Source organism: Schistocerca americana, chromosome 3 (genome assembly GCF_021461395.2).
Source record: "Schistocerca americana isolate TAMUIC-IGC-003095 chromosome 3, iqSchAmer2.1, whole genome shotgun sequence".
Lineage (NCBI taxonomy): Eukaryota > Metazoa > Arthropoda > Insecta > Orthoptera > Acrididae > Schistocerca > Schistocerca americana.
The window spans coordinates 57,589,563-57,615,345 of record NC_060121.1 but is presented as its reverse complement, the minus strand read 5'-3'; positions in this window follow the sequence as shown (position 1 = coordinate 57,615,345).

Here is a 25,783-nt window from a genome sequence, read left to right as displayed (position 1 = left end):
CCAAGCTTTTCAATATGCCTTATAGTTGAATGCAATAAAATAAATCACATTTCTAGTAAGGGAAATACATAAAAATTTTCTGATGTAGTACTGTACTGTATGTAGTCTTGATGCACATGCATAACATTACAACTGAACGTCCTGAATCAACTTAAAAATTAAAGGAAGATAAGATGAAATGTATGTACTCTTACCCGCTAGGTTTCTCATATTTTTTTAAGCATCAGGTATTTGTTGATCGTCCGATCGCGAGAGGTGTCAACTTCCGTCTCAGTGACTCATTGCTTCCAGAAAAGAACCCTGAGGGGTGTTTTAAATTGCTTCCCTCTTTTGCACTTTTCTCCTCTAAAGGCCATCGATTTCTCTGGCATCAGCTGGTAAAACGGTCCGGTCTCATATGCACTGTTCATGTGTTTGGGACTGTATTTTTCCACCAGCTTACACGTGCCAACATTCTGCATCACCTAAAGGTGCAGATTTTTCTTCACCTGAAATCACTTTAAAAATTATCTCATGTCTTTATATCTAAATCTCTGCAATCAACCGTTAACAGCCTTAAAATTAGAATCGTCATGCAACTTATCGCAATCTAAGGCTTTTTGACATTTCAATTGATTTTGTGCTCGCAAATAAATAAAAAATCACAGTGAAGCACTGTCCACATCGCCACATGAACCGCTTTCATTCTTTTTCTTGAAAGGTTAAACTTGCCACTTAGTGAACTTTGTTCAATTTCTTTTTGTTTATCGAGGAATGCAGATAACGTTGATACTTCCTCGCGACGTCTAGCTGTTTGGTTCCGTTATCGATCTCTTTGAAAATGTCCTTTTTAGTCTCTAACCTTATCTGTTTTCGAGTTCCAGCCATCGTCCAAACCTTATTAGTCAAGTCCATGTCGTATATGCAACGAGATAGAAACATCCAAAAATCGCGAAAGTCGCGGAAATAAACTTCGTTTGAACCCCTCCTCCCCCCCCCCCCCCCCCCACCGCCCCGACACTGAAGACTGCAACTCAAGTTCGACATTGTACCTATTTAAACATATAACAATGGTTCAAACGCAGGAGGTCTATGACTCTGTAACTGACGCTGAGAAGTGGTCGCCCGCGGCTGTAAGGAGTTTGCTACTTGCTTACTGCCAGCTCTGTACGTAGCGAAGCTTCCGAAAATATGACGCTGAAGGTCCTGAGGTTTTAGGAGCAAATTCTTAGAAGCTGAAAATAGTTATATTCCCGAAATTTTGTCTTAGTTATTACGGAGTGTTGCTAAAATTACTCCATCGTTATAATGAGCCGTATACAGAACAGTACATACAGGAAACCTGCCGGGACTCTATAAAATTATCGCTGCATCCGGGTTTATGATTGTATCGGCAATCGTTGAACGGAGGTTTGACTGTACTACATATTCACTATTCACAGAAGACAGAAGCAAATCTGATATTGATACTAGCAATTCGACAACCCTGGAAAGCCTAGCAAACCGACGCAGTGTGGCGCCATGTGCAGGAAAAATTGTAAACTCCACCGGCACATACACCCTCATTCGACTACGTGAAGTTCCAAGGTTGTTAGAGTGTACCAGTGTCCTGTGGTTAGAAAACAACTCTCTGACATTAAATTTCAAAGAACGCAGATATCTGGCTCACCTCGATGACATTACTGGTTAAACAATTCAACGTTCCGTTCACCAGCAAACTTAAGTTTCAAAATTCACGAATCCTAGGTCTAAATGAGAAAAGAAATTCAAAATCTTCTCGTTCTAAGTCCAAAGAGATGGGAAGCACACTGATTATTATAGAGCAGCACTTGAGGGAACCCCACTGGTTGTCGGAGCTGTGAATAACTCATTCACGGGGTCTGTATGGTTGTCAAACACACGTCACTGTCGTGTGTAGTGGAGGGAAAGGAACAGCAGCTGCCGTGCCGTGCAGCACCGTCCCGGATGATGGCAGGCGCTGCCCGCACCAACACCGCAGCCACAGCCGCCTCTTGCCGTAAGCCTAGGTCAGCTACACAGCTCACGCCGTATTCGCAACTGGCCTGCTGGACGCGCCAGCGGGCGGTTAGGTCTCGTGTAACGAGCTGCTTTCACCTGTCCAATATAAGTGTGAATCGGCCTGCGCCACGACATTTTGGATTGCAGGCAGATGTTCGCCCGTCTCCTACTGGCTGATACGTGCTGAATACCTCAACACAGTCTTCTTCATTCGCACTTTCGAACTGTACAGTGTCTTATGGTTCTTCACAAACATTACTAGCCACACGCTACGACTATGACTACCTTTAGTGCTTTGTGTTTCCGTCTCCTTCCGCATTTACAAACAATAGTAATCACAGTATACTTATTTCTTACTTGTTGGGACATGCAGTTCATTCCAGTTGAGTACGTCACTTAGTAGGTACTTAAACAGAGGCTTTCATGACACCTTAAACACTTCTCAGTTTAGAAATTTCACAGTAGCTGACTATGTCGAAGAACTTCCAGTACACTGAGACAGGAGCCGACGGAAGCATAAAGTTCAACACCAGGTGTATTCTTGCACTTTTTAGAACAATTAGTGTAACAAAAAGACTGAATTTTATCTCGAAAACAGCGAATATGGTTCCGAAGGTAATGGAATTTTATAGGTACTGTTAATGACAATATGCTGGTAGCTAGGAACTCTACTCTGCAATCATAAATTCGTCGTGATATTCCTTATTTCGCTAATGTGGTGACATCTCGGAGCTGTACTGAACGCCAACCAGAAGTCGGGAACACTTACTTTATGCTTCAACACACACATGAGGATCATCGAAAAGTTTTTTAATAGATACTTGCCATGGATTAGTGATCAATTTTGGAGCGCAGGTTCAACGCAATTGGATACTTTAAATTTACCCGAAAGAGAACACCTAGTGCGCAAGGGTACTTAATCGTTCACCTATTGCTCCAGCTGTGAGTGGAGTAGGAAAGGAAACGGCTAACAGTGATGAAAGATACACTCTACGATGTGTAGTTTGATGGCTTCCACTGCATGCATGAACGCTTTTTTAAGTTTGTTATCTACTCTACAATTGACTGTACTACATTCCTCTCCACCGTTTTTCCTTTACATTACGTGGGATTTCCATAAGATTTGCGTCTTCCATCCATTTCTCCGTTACTTTACAAAGTCAGATAACGATTCAAGTCAGCCACAATAAAGGGAACGAACTATCGTTAAATGTTATTACTACATCAAACAGAAAATCAATGAAATAAAAGCGAATGCCTTGACAGAAATAGACGTGCCGAGGACATTAACTTTTGACGTCAGAACTGAAGCAGTCGCCTGCACTAGTGTCACAACAAGAACAAAACAGAACAGAACAGAACAATAGATCACCACAGTCTCTTTGTCACACAATAACTGTCAAGCAATTTGCTAAACGAGAAAATGGATGCCAAACACAAACGAACCCAAAATATCCAAGGTTGGCGATCTTCTACAAAAGCTAGAAATTTAGCTCGGTCGTCAATGTGAGACGCTTACAACAGTTTGCACAACGAAACTTTGCCTCGAATCCTTGCAGAAAATCCAAAGAGATTCTGGTCGTGCGTAAAGTATGCTAGCGTGAAGTCATAGTCTTCTCTGTGCTATAGCAATGGAAATTTTATCGACGGCAGTTCTGCCAAAACAGAGTTACTAAACACAGCTCTCAGAAATTCCTTCTCCTAAGAAGACGAAGCAAATATTACAGAATTCGAATGAAGAACAGCTGTCATTATGACTAACTTAGAAGGAGCTGTCATCAGAGTAGTGAAGCAATTTAAATCACTTATTAAAAGTAAGTCTTCCGGGCCAGATTGTATGTATATCAATTATGTTCCTTTCAGAGTATGCCGATGCAGTAGCTCCACACTTAACAATCGCACACAACTTCTCGCTCGACGAAAGATCCGTATCCAAAGACTGGCTTGTTGCACAGGTCACACGAATATTCAAGAAGGGTAGTAGGCGTAATCCACTAAATTACAGTCCCATATCATTAACGTCGATATGCAGCAGGAGTGTGTATTGTGTTCGAACATTATGATTTACCTCGAAGAGAACGTTCTATTGTCAGACAGTCAACTAGGATTTAGAAAACTTTGTTCTTTTGTAACTCAACTAGTTCTTTACAAACATGAAGCGTTGAGTGCATTTGACAAGGAATTTCCAATTGATTCCGTATTTCTATATTTCCGGAAGGCTCTTGACACTGTACCACACAAGAAGCTTGCAGTGAAATTGCCTGCGTTTTGAATATCGCCTCAGTTATACGACTGGATTCGTGATTTGCTGTCAGAGAGGTCACAAATCGTAGTAACAAACGGAAAGTATCTCTATAACTCCGACAATACAACGTCGTCGACGACGAAGCGTAAATCAGGTAACATCGGAGCCTAATACTTCCGAGAGGAACGGGTGCAGAGTCTTCCTGCACAAAGCGAGATCTTATTAAGTCGATGGTATCAGGAAAAAACGTTCTGAGACAAATATGCCGTAACTTAAGTCGTGTTTGCCATCATGACTGGGTTAATTAAAAATGCGTTCTAACAACGTATGCATTGTTACATTACGGTCAATGTACCTCAAGACTGACTTACACATTGTTTCCTACGAAGAACAGAAAAGAGCTATGATCAGCCAATGGGTTTTGTCACTGTAACGCATTCCTCACTAAGCGGATGACTTGCCCTATGTCTTTTTTTTTTCAGAATTATACATATGTAAGCAATGGACTGTAAGTAAAAAATATTCTGTGGTAGTAGCTCTTGCGGTAAATGTTACCTAAAGCCATTAAACAAACCTGGTTAGGGTCCCAGACTGTTGATGAAATTTCGTATTTGGTCGTAACACACCACAGCAATCCTAAAGATGTTGTGTGAGCTATAAACAATCATTGACTCGAAGATTAATCGTAGCTACAACGATATTCACATTAGCATTTCTAGTGGAAGCATGGCACATCTCGAAAGACGACGTTTCTATCAGTCATAGCTGTGAGAGCGTAAGAAGTAACGGATCAGACGAAATAATTTTCTAATTTCTTTCCAGTGGCTATCCTCAGAAGCAAGAACAGATTTTTTTAAAAATAAAAACGACTTCTATTGCTGCACTATATTTTATTTTCCCAGACGCGTTTCGCCTTTTCAGCCATCCGGCAGAGTAACTCTGAATTCGTCCTTTAGTTCAGGTGCCAGTATTGCTGTTTTGTGTCAACAATTCCCACACAAAACTATGTATTATAGCACTTTTTATGGACCATTACTGGCCTCGATGGTCATTTCGTAAGTGGAGTACCGAGATGTTGCATCCTTTCATTACCGAATAATCCATTAAAACTATAGTCATACACACATCCAGCTAAAATCGTCGTCTGTGAGTAGTTATTGCACTTTGACATCGAACACAGCAGGTGCATTGTGATTGGATGATGTGTTAACCACTCTGGAAATGAATGAAAGTGCAGGAGCACGTTGCCAGAGGTCTTCCAGCCGTGCGTAAAAAGCAGGACGACGTCAGTGTGGCAATAGTGGCAAATGAATCTGACTCCACAACATGAGGCATTTGAAAGAACGGGAAAAGACAATGTTTGTCCATCATCGAGCGGTTACGGTACACACTGGTGGTGTTTCCACTACATGACCTACTACAACATTTGGAAGACTTCACAGGGGGAGAATCATACAGAAAGTGGAAGGAGGACGAAGTGTAGCAAGTGTAGGTTAGGAGTTTGCTACTGATCACAGCGTTGTCTTCATCTTCATGTACAGCGTTTCAAACCGCAGGTACTGCTGGCAGACGGAGGTGAGGTGATCGACCACGGTCAACCACAAAAGCAGACGACCTGCACCATGTGCAACAGGCAAGAATATATCTACCTCATACAGTGGGAACAACTTGCTGGCCTGCAAGGGGCGCAGTCTTAGGCTGCACCGTGGTATGGTGACTGGACAGTCAGGGTGGTCACTTTGCCATATCACTGGTATGTTGTATTCTGTTGACACCCGTGCATCGGACGTATCGTTTGCGATGTGTCGAGAGCACAAGGACTTGGCCAATGAGAGGAGTGGTCGCGTGCTCTATTCAGATGACTGGCGATTCAGTGTGAATAGTTATTCTGGACGTACCCTCATCTAGCGAGAGGTGGTAACATTTAATTCATCCAGCAATATTACTGAACATGATCGTTTTGGTGGTCGATGTGATATGCTGCGGTGAGGTCTAACATTGCATTGGCATCCCGAACATCCAAATCTTTGACCACGGCACACTCACTGGTCAACATTATTGTGACACAGTAGACCTCTCCCGTGCATTTTTTTTCCAGGATTCATTCCTACCTGACTTCGGTTTTATAGTTAACAATGCGCGCCCGCATAGTTCAGAGCAGGTGGAGAAGCTCTGGGGACGAGATGCTGTTCGGGGATTGGGCTGGACTGCCCGTTGCCCCCGACTTAAATCCTACCGGGCACGTGTAGCACGAGTTGGAGAGACATACTGCAGCTGGCCCACATGTCCCAGTGACCTTCTATCAGTTCTCAACCGCGCTGGTGGTTCAGTGGGAATTCGTTACCACAAGAATTTATTACAAAACTTATGGCCAGCATGGAAGCATCTTGCAGAGTATTCACTGCCCTTACAGTTTGCATTAGTGTTCATAAAAGTGTAGACAAACGCTGGACTGCGTCATTTTCTCTTGAGTCATCAATCGTCTGCCTGGTTTGATTCGATCCGTCACAAATTATTCTCCTCTGCCAACCGCTTCATCTCAGAGTAGTACTTGCAGCCTATGTCCTCAATTATTTGCTTGATGCATTCCAATCACTCTCTTTCTCTACAGGTTTTGCCCTCTACAGCTCGTACTACACAAGTCACTCCCTGATGTCTTGTCCTATCATCCTGCTCTTCTTCTTGTCAGTGTTTTCCACATTTTATTTTCCTCTCCGATTCTGCGCAGAACCTCCTCATTCCTTACCCTACCTGTCCATCTTTGATCCCGTTCTATTTCGGTTTCCCCATAGTCCACGTTTCACCATCATACAATGAATTCCTTTTTCAAATTAAGGCCTCAGTTTGATGCTAGCAAACCTCTCTTGGCCAGGACTGCCCTTTTTGCCAGTGCTAGTCCACTTTTGATGTCCTCCTTGCTCCATCCGTCATTGGTTATTTTGGTGCGTACGTTATCTATTTCGCGACCATCAATCCTGACGTTAAGTTTCTCGCTTTACTCATTTCTGATACTTCTCATTACTTTCGTCTTACTTCGCCTGACTTTCAGTCCTTATACTCTACTCATCAGACTATTGATTCCATTCAGCAAATCATGCAAATCTCCATCAGATTCACTCAGGTTAGCAATGTTATCAGCGAATCGTTTCATTGATATACTTTCACCTTGAATTACAATTTCAATATTACACCTTTCTTTTATTTGCCTGATTGCTTCTTCGATGCACAGATTGAACAGTAAAGACGAAAGAGTACATTCTTGTCTTACACCCTTTTTAATCCGAGCACTTCGTTGATGGCCGTCCATTGTTTTATTCCCTCTTGGCTCTTGCACATACAGTATATTACCCCTCTCTCTATAGCTTACCCCTATTTCTTCATAATTTTCGTATGAACCTGTCTTCATTTTTGTTTAGTCCTGCTTCCATTATCAATTGCAACGTCAAAATTGCCTCTCTGGTGCCTTTACCTTTCCTAAAGCGAAACTGATCGTGATCAAACACATCCTCAAGTTTATTTTCCATTCTTCTGTATATTATTCTTGTGAGCAACTTGGTTGCATGAGCTGTTGAGCTGATTGAGACAAAATTTTCGCATCTATCAGCTCTTGTAGGCTTCGGAATTGTGTGAATGATATTTTTCCGAAAGTCAGATGATATGTTGCCAAACTTAAATATTTTACACAACAACGCGAATAGTCGTTTTGTTGCCACTTCCCTCAAGAACGTTAGAAATTCTGATGAAGTGTGATCTATCCTTTCTAAGCTCTCGAAAACTCTCTTAAATTCTGAATCTAATGTTGGATTCCCTATCTCCAATAATTCGACACCTGTTTCATCTTCTATTCATCAGACAAATCTTACCCCTCATAGAGGCCTTCAGATTACTCTTTCCACGTATCCGCTCTCTCCTCTGCATTTAACAGTGGAATTCACCCTGCAGTCTTAATGTTACCACACTTGCTTTACATTTCACGGAGGGTGGTTTTGACTTTCCTATATGCTGAGCGAGTCCTTCCGACAATTACTTCTTTTTCGATTTCTTCACATTTTTCATGCAGCCCTTTTGTCTTAGTTTTCCTGCACTTCCTGTTTATGTCATTCCTCACCGACTTGTACTTCTGTATTCCTGAATTTCTCTGAACATTTTTGTACTTCCTTCTTTCATCGATCATCTGAAATATTTCTTCTATTACCCATGGTTTCTTCGCAGTTACCTGCTTTCTACATCTGTTTTTCTTTCCAACTTCTGTGATTAGCCTCTGTAAAGATGTCCATTCCTCTTCAACTGTACTGCCTACTGAGCTATTCCTTATTGCTGTATCTATAGCCCTTGAGAACTTCAAGCCTATGTCACCATACCTCAGTATTTCCGATTCCATTTCTTTGCGTACTGTTTCTTTCTGACTAATTTCTTAAACTTCACCCTACTCTTCATCACTACTACATTATGATCTGTGTCTATATCTGCTCCTGGGCATGCCTTACCATCCAGTATCTGATTTCGGAATCTCTGATGTTGTTATTGTTGTGGTCTTCTGTCCTGAGACTGGTTTGTTGCAGCCCTCCATGCTACTGTATCCTGTGCAAGCTTCTTCATCTCCCAATACCTACTGCAACCTACATCCTTCTGAATCTGCTTAGTGAATTCATCTCTTGTTCTCCCTCTACGATTTTTACCCTCCACGCTTCCCTCCAATACTAAATTGGTGATCCCTTGATGCCTCAGAACATGTCCTACCAACCGATCCCTTCTTCTAGTCAAGTTGTGCCACAAAATTCTCTTCTCCCCAATCCTATTCAATACTTCCTCATTAGTTATGTGATCTACCCATCTAATCTTCAGCATTCTTCTGTAGCACCGCATTTCAAAAGCTTCTATTCTCTTCTTGTCCAAACTATTTATCGTCCATGTTTCACTTCCATACATGGCTACACTCTATACAAATACTATCAGAAATGGCTTCCTGACACTTAAATCTATACTGGATGTTAACAAATTTCTCATCTTCAGAAATGCTTTCCTTTGCCATTGCCAGTCAACATTTTGTACCCTCTCTACTTCGACCATCATCAGTTATTTTGCTCCCAAAGTAGCAAAACTGCTTTACTACTTTAAGTGTCTCATCTCCTAATCTAATTCCCTCAGAATCACCCAACTTAATTCGACTGCATTCCATTATCCTCGTTTTGCTTTTGTTGATGTTCATCTTATATCCTCCTTTCAAGACACTATCCATTCCATTCAACTGCTCTTCCAAGTCCTTTGCTGTCTCTGACAGAATTACAATGTCATCGGCGAACCTCAAAGTTTTTATTTCTTCTCCATGGATTTTATTACCTACTTGACCATAACTGAAATCTTACGGTATCAACCCGCCTTATCCATGTATATCTTGTGATTACTGAAGAGACTAATCGCTATTACTAGCTGAAATTTATTAGAGAACTCAATTAGCCTTTCTCCTCTCTCATTCCTTGTCCCAAGCCCATATTCTCCTGTAACCTTTTCTTCTGCTCCTTCCCCTACAATCGCATGAATATTCGATTTCCGCCTCCCTTTACGTACTGTAGTACACTTTCAATATGTTCATATACTTTCATAATCTCTTCATCTTCAGCTTGCGACGTCGGAATGTTTTGTATCCCCCCTGGAAGGCGGCGCATAGGTTGGATCAGGAAAACGTGAAACACGTCGGTACTGCTGTATGAATTTAAATCTCCTTTACTCAAGCAATAAGAATACATAACGTGGAATGTGGTACGAAGCTGAAGCGAAGTGTCCTGGCTGGCTGCACCTGATGAAATGGGCTGAATCTGTAGCGGAGCTCGCAGAGCTGCACAGCACCAGCTAGAGGACGCTGCCGTCGGTGTCTCGTGGTAGTGCCAACCTTTGAAACTATGTGGCCTCGTTACTATCGATACCACAGCATGTATACCTGATTTATTATCGTCGTTGTTAGTTTGCTGTCCATTCTGATAACAACCCTGTCACTGATCTGTTCGCAGTAACACACTCTCTACTCTACCCTACTATTCATATAGAATCCTGCTGCCATTATACGATTTTCTGATGCTGTTGATATTACCCTATACTCATGTGACCAGAAATCCTTGTCTTCTTTCCACCTCCACCTTTCCACCTCACTGAATCCTACTATAACTAGATTGTGACTGCATTTCCCTTTTCAGATTTTCTAGCTTTCCTCCCACGTTCAAAATTCTAACATTCCACGCCCCAACACGTAGAACGTTATCCTTCCGTTGGTTAATTAATCTTTCTCTTATGGTGACCTCCCCCCATGGCAGACCCCTCCTGGTGGACTATTCCGGAATCTTTTGCCAGTGGAGAGATCAGCATGACACTTTTTCAATTACACTCCATATGTCCTGTGGATACACTTTATGCGTCTTTAATACAGTGCTTTCCATTGCCTTCTGCACCCACATGCCTTTGATCGTTGCTGGTTCTTCCGGCCTTTAGTGGCAGTTTGCCGTCCCAAGGACAAGAGAGAGCCCTGAACCTCTGCCCGCTCCTCTACCCTCTTTGACAAAGCCGTTGGCAGAATGAGGGTGACTTCTTAGGCCGGAAGTCTTCGGCCGCCAGTGCTGATTATTAACCAAAATTTTTGCGATGGCGGTTTCGAACCCGACACCGAGGTTCTTTTGATAGTAACGAAAGACGCTAACCCGAAATCTCGGGCAATATAATCATCATGAACAAATGCTTTTTACCAACGATGTTGTAGCAAAGAACCGTCACGTATAAATCAAGATGGTGTCACTCCCAATCATATGATTCTTCTTGTGAATCTCAGTCTGATGTTTGCTTTTCCTACTGTATTTTTTAAATACCGGTGTTTGATTATAGAAGTCTGAGTCTTCTTAGGGTTGAGATTAATTCGCCATGTTTGCATCCAGGTCTGTAGTCTTTTTTGTCTTGTTGTGATCGAGGCTGCAAGGCACCAGCATCCCGCGTGGTCTGTGTATAACTGGACGTTTTCTGTCGGTCTGTTTACGGATGGAACAACGGTGGTTTATAAGGTGATCGCTGAGGATACTTAGTCCAAAATTTTCACGTGCTTCCAGCAGTTCGACACCAATAGTGTGATTGTAGAGCACCTGTTTTCTTTTCCTACTGACGCGCAATATATTATATTTGTTTACGTTCAGGGTCAACGCCAGAGCCTAAGCCATTTACAAACTGTCTGCAGGTCATTCTGGAAATCGATAATACCTCTGGTATTGCTAGTTTCTTGTAGGCAACAGTATCATCTGCGAAGTCTTAAAGAGCGTCCTGCACTTCCTACTATGTATTTTACAATGATTATAAACAGTAACGGTTCTAAGACATTTCTTTGATGTACTCTGGAGATTACGTTTACTTCTGATATTTTGTTTCATTAAGAGCAACGTGTTGAGCTCTGTCTGTAGGTAAGTATTGAATCAAGTCGCAAATCTGGTCCGATGATTGATAATCTCGTGGTTTTTTCACTAAATGGCAGTGCGGGACCGTTTCAGATGCCTTCGTGAAGTCAAGAAACGCGGCATAAACCTGAACACCGTTGACTCTAGCATTATGGATCTCATGAAGGAACAGCACGACCTAAGTTTCTCAAGATGTCTGTTTGCGGAATCCATATTGATTTTCATAGAGGAGATATTCGTTATACAAAATCATCTTAATTCTTGAGCATGAAACATGTTCCGTAATTCTACAACAGATTGACACCAATGATTTGGATTGATAATCGTTTTCATCCGTTACGCGTGCCTTGTTGAAGTCGAGAACGACCTGTACTTTTTTCCAGTTGCTAGGTACTCTGTGTAGCTCCAATGATCTACGATGAATTGCTGCTAGGAGGCGGGCAACTTCTTTCGCATAATCTCTATAGAATATTATAGATATATCATCTGGTTCTAATGCCTTTCCACTACCAAGAGATTGTAGGTGATTTTCTTTTCAGCGATCGGTTATGTCAGTATCTGCCGTTTCGACGCTCTTACGATGATTGAAAAGAAGCACTGTGTTACGATCTTCCGCAGTGAAACAATTTCGGAAGACTGAATTCAACATTGCGGCCTTCTCTCTGTTATCTTCCGTTTCGGGGCCAGCATCATTGCTGAGTGAATGAATAGAGGATCGCTTACTGATTTTACGAGTATGTAAGACCAAAACCTCTTAGGGTTTTTATCATATGTTTTGACAAAATTTTACTTTCAAAGTCACTGAACGCTTCTGTCATTGTTCTCCTTACGCTCATTTTCGCTTCACCTTCCGTTTGTCAGCTAGGTTTTGCATTCTCATGAATTTGTGTTTACATAACACGATGTTAAACTGGTGTTAAGCCAGGCTGGGTCTTTCGCGTCCATTAAGACATTGTTCGGAACAGACTTGAACACTGTTTTTAAAATTTCCTCATTTGTACTACACGCCATCGTCCCCAGCACTTTATATTTCATACTGACTATTTACATACTGTGCAGTTGCTTATAAAACCCGTGCTCATAGTTGCCAGCACAGCTTTATTGTGACTGATACCTTCCTCTACGTTAATGATTCGATAAGTTCCAGGTCTGCTTGATTGTAGGAGGTCTAAGACGTTAGCTTCTGTAGTTTTTTCTCTAACTGTCTGCTCGAAGCAATTTTCGGACGAAGCATTCACAATAATGTCGCACCTTGGCACCAGTGTTCATAGCATGACTCCTAGTCTGTACCTGGCAAGTTGAAGTCACCACCTATTACAACGAGACGATCAGTAAAAGTGTTGTCGATGTCCTGGAAGTTCTCTCTGAAGGATTTACCACAACAGCTCCTTAGTCGATATATAAAAGCATCCGATTACCATTTTTAGCGAGTTTTCAAGCTTGACTTCACCTAGGTTAATACATGTTCGGAATCCGTGATGTCCTCCTTAGATATTATCTAATTCTTTACCTCAATAACTTACCAATTCGTATTTCCCTAGAATCAATAAACAATGTTTGGCAACAAGTAAATGAAATAAGCTCTTATCTTTACCGGCAATGGGTCAACTCTTGAAGAAACAGTTATAGCTGAAGGGAGGTTACCACTTAGTCCCACAGTCTTTCTGGAACATCTTCACACGACTTTTTTTACTGCTTGTTGAAGGCGACGTAAAAAATACCTTCATACTCTCCGATTGTTTTACAGTTTCCTTCGTTTGTTTCCCTTGTCGTTTTTGACGGTATGTGCTACCTAATGTATTTTTTTTCACACGTAATTTCGTGATACAGTTGGTCGTTGTGCAGGCAATAAATCGAATAGCCTCTCAAAAAGTGCTGAACGAATGTACTCAGAAAAACACACTACCATGGAACAAGAGCACTCGAAGATACCAACTGAACGCTGTGGTCTGGCTTCACGTGTTGGTACCACGTTGGAAGTCATTGCAGACTATGATTTGGGGAAGGAACGAAGGGAGCAGACACTGCAGGCTAGCGCGCGCGGTTCTGCGTACGTAAATAGTTTATCACTCATCACTGAGCAATGACGCAGTGCTCATTATTTTGCTGTGAAGAGCGGACGTAATTCATAAGTTGAAATAGCCTGAGGTTAATAACATCCATTCATAGTAATTTTATTCGTATCACAATTATTATCATCACTCTCTATGGCTGAGTGGTAGCGTTCGTGCTTCTCGTGTGGTGGACAACACCCTATGTCAGTGGGCCTCAGATGTACGCGACTGGTTTGAAGAACGTTGTGAGCGATTCGAACGAATTTTTCGACCAACCAGATCTCCCGACACGAATCCCATCGAACATTCTACACTCCACTTTCTAGCGTACATACCTCCACTCACTGTCTCCAAATGCCGGCCGGAGTGACCGAGCGGTTGTAGGTGCTTCAGTCTGCAACCGCGCGACCGCTACGGTCACAGATTCGAATCCTACCTCGGGCATGGATGTGTGTGATGTCCTTAGGTTGGTTAGGTTTAAGTAGTTCTAAGTTCTAGGGTACTGATGACCTCAGAAGTTAAGTCCCATAGTGCTCAGAGCTATTTGAACCATTTTTTGGCTCCAAATTACAGAATGGCAATATGTAAACTGAAATAGCAACAGTGAAATACAACTAAAAAGTGACAATCGATGAATAAATCCATGACAGACGGAATATCATCATGCAAAACGAGAACGCTACGATGACATGCACTGAACTAACACACTGCAACAGTTGCGAAGCTTTCATATACACGGCACATAGTGTACCCGTGAGGCCGTGAGGCGGGGGGTAGTTGCGACCGCTCGTGCACATAACCCACATCGCAATATTGTCTGGATTTTCGATATGTTCCATCTTTACTGCAGTCGGAAACATCGATGTGCATTTCAAATAATTTAACAACTCAGACGTTTCCAAAAATGTAGTCGCTCATCAATATCATTTACTGCAAATTTTTCAGCACTTCAATTGTTGTGGGGGTAGCGTTATAGAATCGATACTACTATGCGTCTACTGGACTCGTATTCGGGAGAACGACGGTTCAAACCCGCATCCGGCCTCCCTGGTTTAGGTTTCCCGTAATTTTCCCAAATCACTATAGGCAAAAGCCGGGATGCTTCATTTGAAAGGGCACGACGGACTTCCATCACCACATTTCCCTCATCCGATGGGACCGATGACCTCACTGTTCGGTCCCCTCCCTCGAATCAACCATCGAACCAACTGTACGTCTATGTCCGAAGCCAGATATCAACAGCATTTGCTGCCTATCCTACGCTTCCGGGGGTAAGAGAAATTTGATTTTCAATACTTCACGTAATTATTGACCGAATTTAAAAATTTAAAATGCTATCACAATGTACTTATTAAGAAGTATTATCTTAGTTAAATGTTTAACACAATTAGAAAAGTATACAGATAGAAATCACATGTTTTTCTGGAAGCAGAATGACTGATGAAGTATATTAGAATGATATCACTTAGCGACTTCCAGCAGACTTTTCACATAATATCAAACCTTTATGAAACTCTTTCTTCTTGACACCCTCTGTAAAATGACGAATAGGATAAATTTTTTTGGAATACCAAATTTTGATAGACTTCTGCATCAGACATGACGATTTAATTTATTAGTTCCTCACTATGGACTGTACTCTGAACACAGTTTTCAGACTATATCCATATACCAGTGAACGAGCCAGTAAAGTTATATATTACTGCGACACGAAGTTTAGGAGGTATGACGTCGCAGACATGTAGATATGTGAAAAAGTAGCTTCTGCTAAAACTGGCGTGCAGTAATTGTTCAGTGACGTTCCAGTTTATTTTCTTTACTATAAGCTCTATTCGCAACACACTTTACAGACAAAACCTAGATATATCATTGAATATGCCTGCAAAATTATATCATTGTACAACACACACTTCAGGAGATATGACGTCATAAACATTAAGATACCTGGGAAACTTGTTTTTGTTTGAAATTTAGCGCAAATTACCCAGACTATATTCAAATGTTTCAAATGGCTCTAAGCACTATGGGACTTAACAACTGAGGTCATCAGCCTCCTAGACTTAGAACTACTTAAACCTGACTAACCTAAGGACATCACACACATCCATGCCCGAGGCAGGATTCGAACCTGCGACGATAGCAGCAGGGCGGTTCCGGACTGAAGCGCCTAGAACCGCTCGACCACAGACAATATTCGTGCAGTGTTCCCTAATGAGAGCGCTTAGCGACTTTCAACAAATTTTAAACATAATTTCAATTATTTTGCACAGTTTTTGTCGCTAATACGTTTAACGCCTAACATTTGATACGTTAACTCATTTGTAAAGTAATCAATACTTTTAAGGTCCTTTATACTTGGGAGTTCCATTGTCTAAGGAATCTGGAGTTTACCGGTATTGTACTGAACCTCCTGGATCATCACTTCGATCCTAGTCGCCGCTTGAAATTTGAATAAAAATTGTCTGCAACGGAGCCCAAACACTTTGAGACTCCAAACGTTTTCTGCCAACGCTTTGTTCCACAGGGATTGAGCGAGTAGATGTCTAGGGCATCTCCCACTTCTCCTCTGTAACATTACTCCATAAACCACCTTACAATGCATGGCGTAGGTTACTCTGTGTACCATTGTCGCTCATCCCCTTTCTTGTTGAAGTTTGCAAATGAGGTGAGTGAAGAAGATTAGTTGTTGGTGAGTCTCCGTGTGAGCTCATATCTCTCTAACTGTACCTTCACGGTCTTTACATGAGATATAAGTTTCGAAGCAATATACTGAGTCTTCCAGGAATGTACACTCAGAGAATAATTTTAAACATTTCTCCAGTTTCTCTCGGCGTCTTTGTTGATCGAAGAGGCCACGGGTGCACTGTCGTTTCGCAGTGTCGAGCGGACACAAAATTTCGGTGATCAGACGTGGCCGGCCGCTGTGGCCTAGCGGTTCCAGGCGCTTCAGTCCGGAACCATGCTGCTGCTACGGTCGCAGGTTCGAATCCTGCCTCGGGCATGGATGTGTGTGATGTCCTTCGGTTAGGTAGGTTTAAGTAGTTCTAAGTCTAGGAGACTGATGACCTCAGATGTTAAGTCCCACAGTGCTCAGAGCCATTTGACCCATTTGATCAGACGCGTCGCCATCGTCAGGTGCGCTGACAAACTGAGCTCCTTAGGGCGCGCGGCCCACTGACACCCCCTGCCCCCACCAGCCTCCACGTCGGCGGTCGCGGAGGCGCTGGCGTCGGCGTCTGTGACAGCGCTGATGCACGTCCTCTGTCCATCGTGGTCGCCAGAGCGTTTTGTTTGCTGAGCGTCTTCTTAATTAAACTCAATGCTCGTTACCAAGCCTTCAAGCCTTGCTAAGATTATAGCCGCAGTCTCGGTTGATGAGACCGTCCCTGGTGCTAATCTCTGTGGCCTCTCTAACGGCGCTGTCCCAGTATTTGGAAGTCTGTGGCGAGATCCTGGTACGTTCGCAGTCCGTCGCGTGACCGTCGGATAAACAGTGCCCTGCGACAGCTGACTTACTGGCGTACCTCAGTCGAGTGTGCCTCTGGTGTTCTCGGCAACGACGCCCGACGCTGCGCCCTGTTTGTCTTCTCACACTGGCATAGAATCTGGTATACGCTGGCCTTCCGCGGCTTGTGAAGGTCTTCGTCTTCAATAAACATCCGAGTTTTCTGAAATTGTAATCAATCGTTTGTTTTCAGCTTTACATCACATATACCGATTTCCGTCCCTTTTCGGATTATTTCTGTGTGGTGCGTCGTATTTCTTTTTTTTTTTTCTTAGGGCGTACTTTATCAAAAGTTGTTTTCACTTACTGATTATTGGTATGTAGTACACTAATAATGTAGCACAGAGACTATTACACACAGTAACCACAATATTCACTCTGTTGGAACACTTTCAAATTGGAACAGAATATTTCTTCTACAAGAGCATGATGACGTTCGAACAGATTTTCGCATTTGGAAGACTTTAGTTTTCGGAAATATGTGTTTGTAATTTCAGAGAAAGACTTCAGCAGTGAATGCTGTCATTTCAGTTTTGAATGAGAAAATATGCTGAACTTCAGTTACAGAACTGTCAAAATCCGAAAACCTGAAACGGGTTGCAAGGTACAACACTTTAGCCTAGTGAAGCACCGTAACCGGCAATGGAAATCAAAGTGTTCCTTAGTAGCATATGAGTTGGTATTTTACGCAAACCTTAATATACGGTCACCGACTTTCTTCGGTAAAGCACACAGCGATGCAAAACGCTTCCCTTCTAACGTAGGCAACTGGACTTGGCTACACCGTTTTGTGACGGCACCGTGTTTAGTAAATAGTCTTCGTGTATTTGGAGTGGCAACGTTTTCGGGGTAGTGGCGTGCACGTATGTGTCTTACCCTAATCGACGGATTGGTCACGGCAGTATTATTAATTCAAAAATGGTTCAAATGGCTCTGAGCACTGTGGGACTTAACATCTATGGTCATCAGTCCCCTAGAACTTAGAACTACTTAAACCAAACTAACGTAAGGACGTCACACAACACCCAGTCATCACGAGGCAGACAAAATCCCTGACCCCGCCGGAAATCGAACCCGGAACCCGGGCGTGGGAAGCGAGAACGCTACGGCACGACCACGAGCTGCGGACTATTATTAATTGGCCAGCAAGATCGCCAGTAGATCTTACGCCAGTAGAATATTGTTTATAATTGGGTGAAGTCTTAGGTGTGTAGACGAATGCTGAATACGTGAAATGAGCTGCTTGGTCGCGTCATGGATGCTGCTTCCCTCCTTAGAGATCGCACAGAGGCACTCGCAGTGTTCTCCCCAGAGTGCAAACATGCACTGAAATTGACGGTGGCACATTCGAAGATTTCTGGTGAACTGCACATCAGCTGTATTTTGATGCATACATTTCAGGCCGTTTCCATCTCACATTTTCTTACAGACGCCGCAACAAGTCCCGATAGTACCATCGATTAACACTCTGTCCCTGTGGCAGAAATTCATGATGAACCAATCTTTGAAAGTCAAAGAAAACTATCAACATGGCTTTGACATTTGACCTGCTTTTTCCGGTCTTTGAGAAAATTTCCCGAACCACTGTGGAGATTGAACCTTGGTCGCAACATCATAACCGTAGACCTACGTCTTATCACCAGTTATGATACTCTTAAGGAACATCTCGTTCTCATTTGCGCGATCCAGAAACTCTCCACAGTCTGCGAGGCGAAGGTCTTCTTGGTGTTGACTCAAGAGTAGTGGGAAGAACTTGGCATTCCTAGATGCTGTGTCAGGATTTCAAGACATGATACAAGTGAAATGTTGCATTCTTCTGCAATATCTCGGACAGTCAATCTTCGACTGGCACGCACAATTTCATTGTTCCTGGCATGAGCGTCGTCAGTAGACGTCGAAAGGCGTCCTGAACGAGGGCCGTCTTTAACTTCCGTCTGGCCATTTTTAAACCGTGTGAACCATTCGTAGAACCAAGTACAGCTTAAGCACTCATCGCCGTAGGCTCCCTGCATCATTTGATGTGCCTCTGTAAACGTTTTTTTTTTTTTTTAGTTTCATGCAAAATTTAAAGCAGATACGCTGCTTCTCTAACTCTTCCATCTAGAAATTCGCAAACTGTGAGGCATAAGGCTCTACTCAGTACAGCACAGAACAATAACTAACAGACATACAACACTGAAACTTCCGCAGTTACACACAAGCACAAGCGTGTACAGGGATGCCAACCGCATTTCGCTGCAACACACCATTGGCGCAAAATTACAAATGTTCCGGAATTTTTTGAGCAGACTTCGTATCTATACTTATTACTTTACATTTGTTGATGATCCACGTTAAACATTCTACGGCAGCCGGCTTATCGCTGTGTACGAAAAATGACTGTTTCCCTGGTTCCCGTTGAAGCACTTCATGTCAACTTTTTCTCGTATACTTGTTATTGTCACATACATTTTTCCCACGTACAAGAAATTTCCTGCACTAAACATACATGTAAGTACTCCTTTATTGTCCTACAGTTTTCCCGAATTTGGCGTATTTTCCCTCAATTTAGATGTATTTTCCGTCAAATTCGGTAATTTTACAGATTTTATGTCACTTCTGCTCGTGTAATCATGACGTCACGTCTCACCACGTATTCTAAATCTGTTTGTACGTGTAGTACAACTGTCACCACCTAGCACAACCACGCTCTTTTTCTATGTGTTTGTGCCTGTATCGGTTTCACGTTCGGGGACCTTCGTGGCATAAGGTTGCTTGGGGATATGATCAGGATAGGGATTGCATTATATCAGGGATAGTGTTTGAGGGTGCATTCCCACGCATTATGGTCCGGACAGGGTTCGAATATAAATCTATCATGCATTACGGGTGGGATAGTGTTCGAAACTGGATCCAACATGCGCTATGGCCAGGAATTCGTTATGAAGTGCTTCAGAAGTTAATCCACTCGCTATATGTGTGGGGTCGTGGATTCATTGGTGGTAGGTTAGGAGCGTGTTCTGGAGGCCTCCCATGTGAAACTGGGGAAACTGAAGGACAATGAGGGGGTGATTACATGTCTAATTCACGCAGGAAAGTTCTTGTACATCAGAACGAGTATGCGGCAGCAAGAGAAACACGAGTAAAGGTGACATGCGAGCACTCGGAACAAGGGAAACAATCATTTTCCGTGCACAGAAATAAGACAGCTGTAACAGAATGTTTAGCGTGGATGACACCAAATACAGAGTAATAAAGTTATATATGTCCGACTACAAGCACAGGTGTGACCCCAACGTTATGAGCAACTACCTTGTAGACTTTTATAAAGTGTCCTCAGCTAAGCAGCATTGTATTATAATTTTGGGGAATGCAATATATAGCTACAGAATGGATCACATGATTCACCCTGTGCAAAAGTGTTTATGTCTTCTATACTCTAGCAAACAGCAGTTATAATGTGTTTCTAAGTATTCTCTACCAATCACAACCACACAGTTCCAGCTTACAAGTACCTTACAGAACAGTTGTTGCACGGTTTTTTAACAACATTCTGCTGTATGTCTATTGAGGTAACAGGGATACATACAAGTTGCTTTCTTAAAAAAGAGAACCATGTGCCTCTAACTTGACATGGATTTGCGTTAAAGTCTAATTGAAAGTAGATGGAGTAGTCGGTTGAGCGTAGCAGTAACTAAGTATGATTTAATGGTAGACTGATGATGCATTCTAGAGAGAGGGAGATGTTGCGGTAGGTCATTCATAACACATTTAACCACTATTTCTGTTGTTCTGCGGGATGTATTAGTTGTGTGGTATAACTTGTGTTCGACCTTTATGCAATGCTTGTTCAGTGTGTGACTTAGAGTGCTTTCTACCTTCAATCGTTAACAGCAAATCTGTCTATACCATAGTCAGCAGAGGGTTTTCAACGCATGTTTGATGAATCATGTCCACCAAACCGATGGAAAACCTATTTCAGCATCATATGTCACATCTTGGACATAAATCGAGTCTTCAGTTTCATAACTGCAGTGATTCTAAGTTAGTGACAAAGCATTGGTGAGGTACTGCAATTTGAGGTACTGCAATCCCTGTGTTCAATTGTTTGTCAGATGTGTGTGTAAGAGACTGTGTTCTGTTCATGGAGCTAGTGCACCATGAGTATAATTTCACATGTCAATTCCTGCTGCTATTCATATGTCTACTTCCCCATAAAATTTCGTTGTTTCATGCATTTTCCATTGCTGACGATCGTTTTATAGGACTGATGCGAGCGTAGCATAATTTCTCAATTGTAACTTGATGTGAAAACTGAGTGCTACACACCTCCAGAGAGCTATATAGTGCATGCATCACAAAGAATGTATCGTATTTTCCTCTGGCGTAGAGGGTAGTAGTTTTTATCATCTTAAAGTTTCTCATCATAATGAGTGGAATAGAATACTCGCAGGGCGAATTAATGTAGGTGCTGAAAATATACTCCCTGAATTGTGGTATTAACAGTGTTGCATTCCCCCTAAACTACATTGATTTAACATTATAGCATGTCTAAGTGTAGAACTGTATCGTATGAGGAGCTTGTGTTCGTGTTCTAGAATCATTTTCCCCTTTCCCTGTACCACTTGGTACGGAATCCAAACACTAAAAGAGTACTACAGAACCTATAGCACAAGTGATTTACATAAAATGTTTGAAACCTCTTCCATTTGGAAGTTCATCTCATAAACCATACATTTTTCCTTCTTCTTAATCGTCTGTTATGTTACCATAACACCCTCAAATGTATCGGGCTTGTATCTACTATACGGGATGAAGAGAATGTGTGTCACAATAATTTAACTGTGGATAGCTAATGGCAGTAGGAACCAAAATTACTAACGTTGTGTAGGTCGACAATACACCGTTTTTAAACTACGGAAACTTGGCGCCACGCGCTCCGATTGGGCGTGGGATTGCCCTGTTGCTGTTCGCCGTCTGATGGGCAGCACTGTGGTTGTCGGTTCTCACTGACATTCAAACGTCCATCGCCCTGCCACTGCCGCAACGTGATACGCACACGCGTCGAATAGGTCTCCACCTCACGTCAAAGGCATTCACACCTAAGGCGCCACCCACATCCGTAGACGCTTACAGCAGTCACCGGCGACTTGGCGAAAACATATGTGGTGTCACTGCCAGACACCACATTTGCTAAGTGTTAGCCTAGTCCGTTAGTATACGTCGGACCCGCGTGTCACCACTGTCAGTGATTGCAGACCGAGCGCCGCCACGCGGCAGGTCTAGTCTAGAGAGACTCCCTAGCACTCGCTCCAGTTGTACAGCCGACTTTCCTAGCGATGGTTCACTGTCTACATCCGCTCTCGATTGCAGAGACGACAGTTTAGCATAGCCTTCAGCTACGTCATTTGCTACGACCTAGCAAGGCGCCATATTCAGTTAGTATTGATATTGATATTGTGAATCATGTACCTTCAAGAGCGACGTTCATCATTAATGGATTAAAGTCAAGTATCAAACTAATTCCGTCCGCTTTCTGATTTCTAATTCCTTGTCATGTTCCAGGCCTCACGTCGGTATAGTCCTTCCCTCCTCACGCCAGCCTGCGTGAGCTAAAATGCGTGCATTTCGGCCTCCACTAGTAACACGGTGTTGGCTCTTCTGCCAACACTACAGCATATTCGTCGGCGGCATATCCTAGTGATGCTGGAAGACATCGAACACGACGTGACGCTGCATTTGAAAAGACTGTTCTCGAGCGTTTCGATGAAGCACGTATGACAAGTTGAACACGACTTGGCTCACTCATCGGTTAGTCTGGGAGGTTTTGAGGGATGACGGTCAGCATCCATTTAGTATCCACAGCGTCCAAGACCTAAATCCTGTGGCGGACTATGAACACGGGCTAGGGTTTTGTCAGTGGTTTCTGCGACGTGTTGCCCGAGATCCCGACCTCCCCGCCATTGTGTTGTTTACCGACAAGTTCACCTTCCATCAGGATGGCCTTTACAACACGCGAAACATTCATTACTGGGCAAGGGGAAATCCTCACCTCATGTACGTCCACGGACAGCAGGAACGATTTTCCCTCACATTTGGGTAGCCATTGTGGGTGACCATGTGACTGGGCCGGTTCAGCTACCTCCTCGACTTACCGGAGCAAATTACCTTCACTTTTCACAAGAAACTCTACCCGGGCTGCTGGAAGATGTTCCCCTGGACATACGGCTACGCATGTGCTTGCAGCATGTTGGGACGCCCGCACATAACTGTCGTGCTATTCGAGGATATTCAATGAACTCTTCGACGGCCGGGCGATTGGCAGAGGTGCGCACAGGAAATGGCTCCCGCGATCACCAGACCTCACGCCACCAGACTTTTTCCTATGGCGATACTTCAGGGCTCTAGTTCACCCACCTGGACGCGAACCACCTAGAAACGAAGAATAATTAATGGTTCGCGTTCAACATGCCGCCAATCACATCAGAGCAATGCCAGCAGTCTTTGAAAGAGTTCGGCAAAACGCATTCCACATACCGCCAATCACACCAGGGCAATGCCAGCAGTCCTTGAAAGAGATCTCGCAAAACACTGTTCGACTTTACCAAGCTTGTGTCACCTCATAGTGTCGTCAGTTCCAGCACCTGCTTTGAGTAAACAATGTCCTAGCTACAAAAAGGGCCCTTTTCAAGGTCGACACAATTTGTACAGGACTTTCTGTACGCTAACTAACAGCTGTTGACGGGAGTGTTCCCGATACGTCTTATCATGAAACTACAATGGATGTGTCGGGACCCCGGCGGATTCGCTCCCAGGACCTGGCGCGCTACCACCGACCGTGCGAGCCGCCTTGGGTACATCGCGATCTCTGGTTGGCAAAGCATTCGCGGTCATGTTTTGTCCAGAGCATCCGACAATAGAGCAATCCAGCGGCCATTGGAGCGTGTGGCACCAAGTTTACGCAGTGTAAAAATTGTGTGTTGTCGACCTACGCATAATTAGTAATTTTTGTTCCTACTGGCATCATCTATCTAGGGTTAAAATTACGTGACACAAGTTTTCTCCAACCTGTATACGTTTTATTGAGGCAAGAAGTGATTTTTTATGTTTCATATTCTTACTTGGACATTTGGCGTATCAGTTTATATGTTCCCGATGTTACAGGCAATGACGTTTATCTTGGCACACAATACTACTCCTTACTGTCTTCGCCCTGATAAACGTACTAAATTTTGCGTCCCTTTTGTCTCCCCTTTCTACGTTATTTTTAGTTACGTGGAGAGATCCCCGGGGGTGGGGTAAAACTTTTTGAAACATTCTATACGATGATGTATTTTCAGGTCTAAGGAATCGCAGTCTGCAGCCATTCACTATGGTATGCCTTCGTCTGGGAGTAACAGACGAAAAAATATATCGGAGTTTCCCGTGACCATGCATGGCTTTAAAAACAGTAGTACAGTACAGACTGGCTTAATAGCGTAACTGTTAAAGTCTGATCTCACATGCAGAAGGTTGTGGGTTTCAGTCTTGTGAGGTGCCTTCTACTTTTTTTTTAATTTTTAAGTCTTTATCGAGATGAGTTTGATCGTTACTTTTATTCGTTAACTGCTTTAAATGTAACTTGTTTCTGTACCTGTGTCACGTCGTATTGGTAATCGTATGAAATACATTTTTGATTTCATTTCTCTTCCTATCAGCCTTTTTCCATAGTAAACGTAAACATGGTCCGTAATAGGCTATAATGCGACGTTTCTTTCATCGTGCGATTAGCCAGTTCCGACCAAGCGTAATTTTCAAGCACGCTTGTAACATCGGTATTTCACGTCATTTTCAAATCACTCTAAATTAAAAGTAAGTACTAGCCATAAGAGAGACTTGAAAATGACATGACATACAGATGTTACAAACGTGCTTGACAATGATACTTAATCGAAATTAGCTAATCTCGCGATTAAACTTCGCGCTATAGCCTAATACTGACCATGTTAACAAAATGGTTCAAATGGCTCTGAGCACTATGGGACTTAACATCTATGGTCATCAGTCCCCTAGAACTTAGAACTACTTAAACCTAACTAACCTAAGGACATCACACAACACCCAGCCATCACGAGGCAGAGAAAAATCACTGACCCCGCCGCGAATCGAAGCCGGGAACCCGGGCGCGGGAAGCGAGAACGCTACCGCACTACCACGAGCTGCGGGCTACCATGTTTACATTTATTAAGGATGTGGAAGCTGTGGCTCGCCACAAATACAAAATTTTAAGTGTTTTGCCACTTTGAATCCTTGTCAGTTTGATTTGGATTATTGTTATTAGTCAACTTCGATTTAATTTCTTCCATTTCATCATCTTCCATGTTGCTGCATTCGTTACTTCTGTTTCTCATTTTGTGAATATCATTTTACTTATAATCGTCGCTTTAGTTTGACGTGCAATAATAATGTTTCAAACATTTTTGCGACGACTGACATTCAAAAATTGTACAGTCATGCTCAAATGTATCCGAACGACCTGAATTGCATTTCGCCTGATTCGCATGCAACCCACATAACGCAGCTGTCTAGCAGGTCC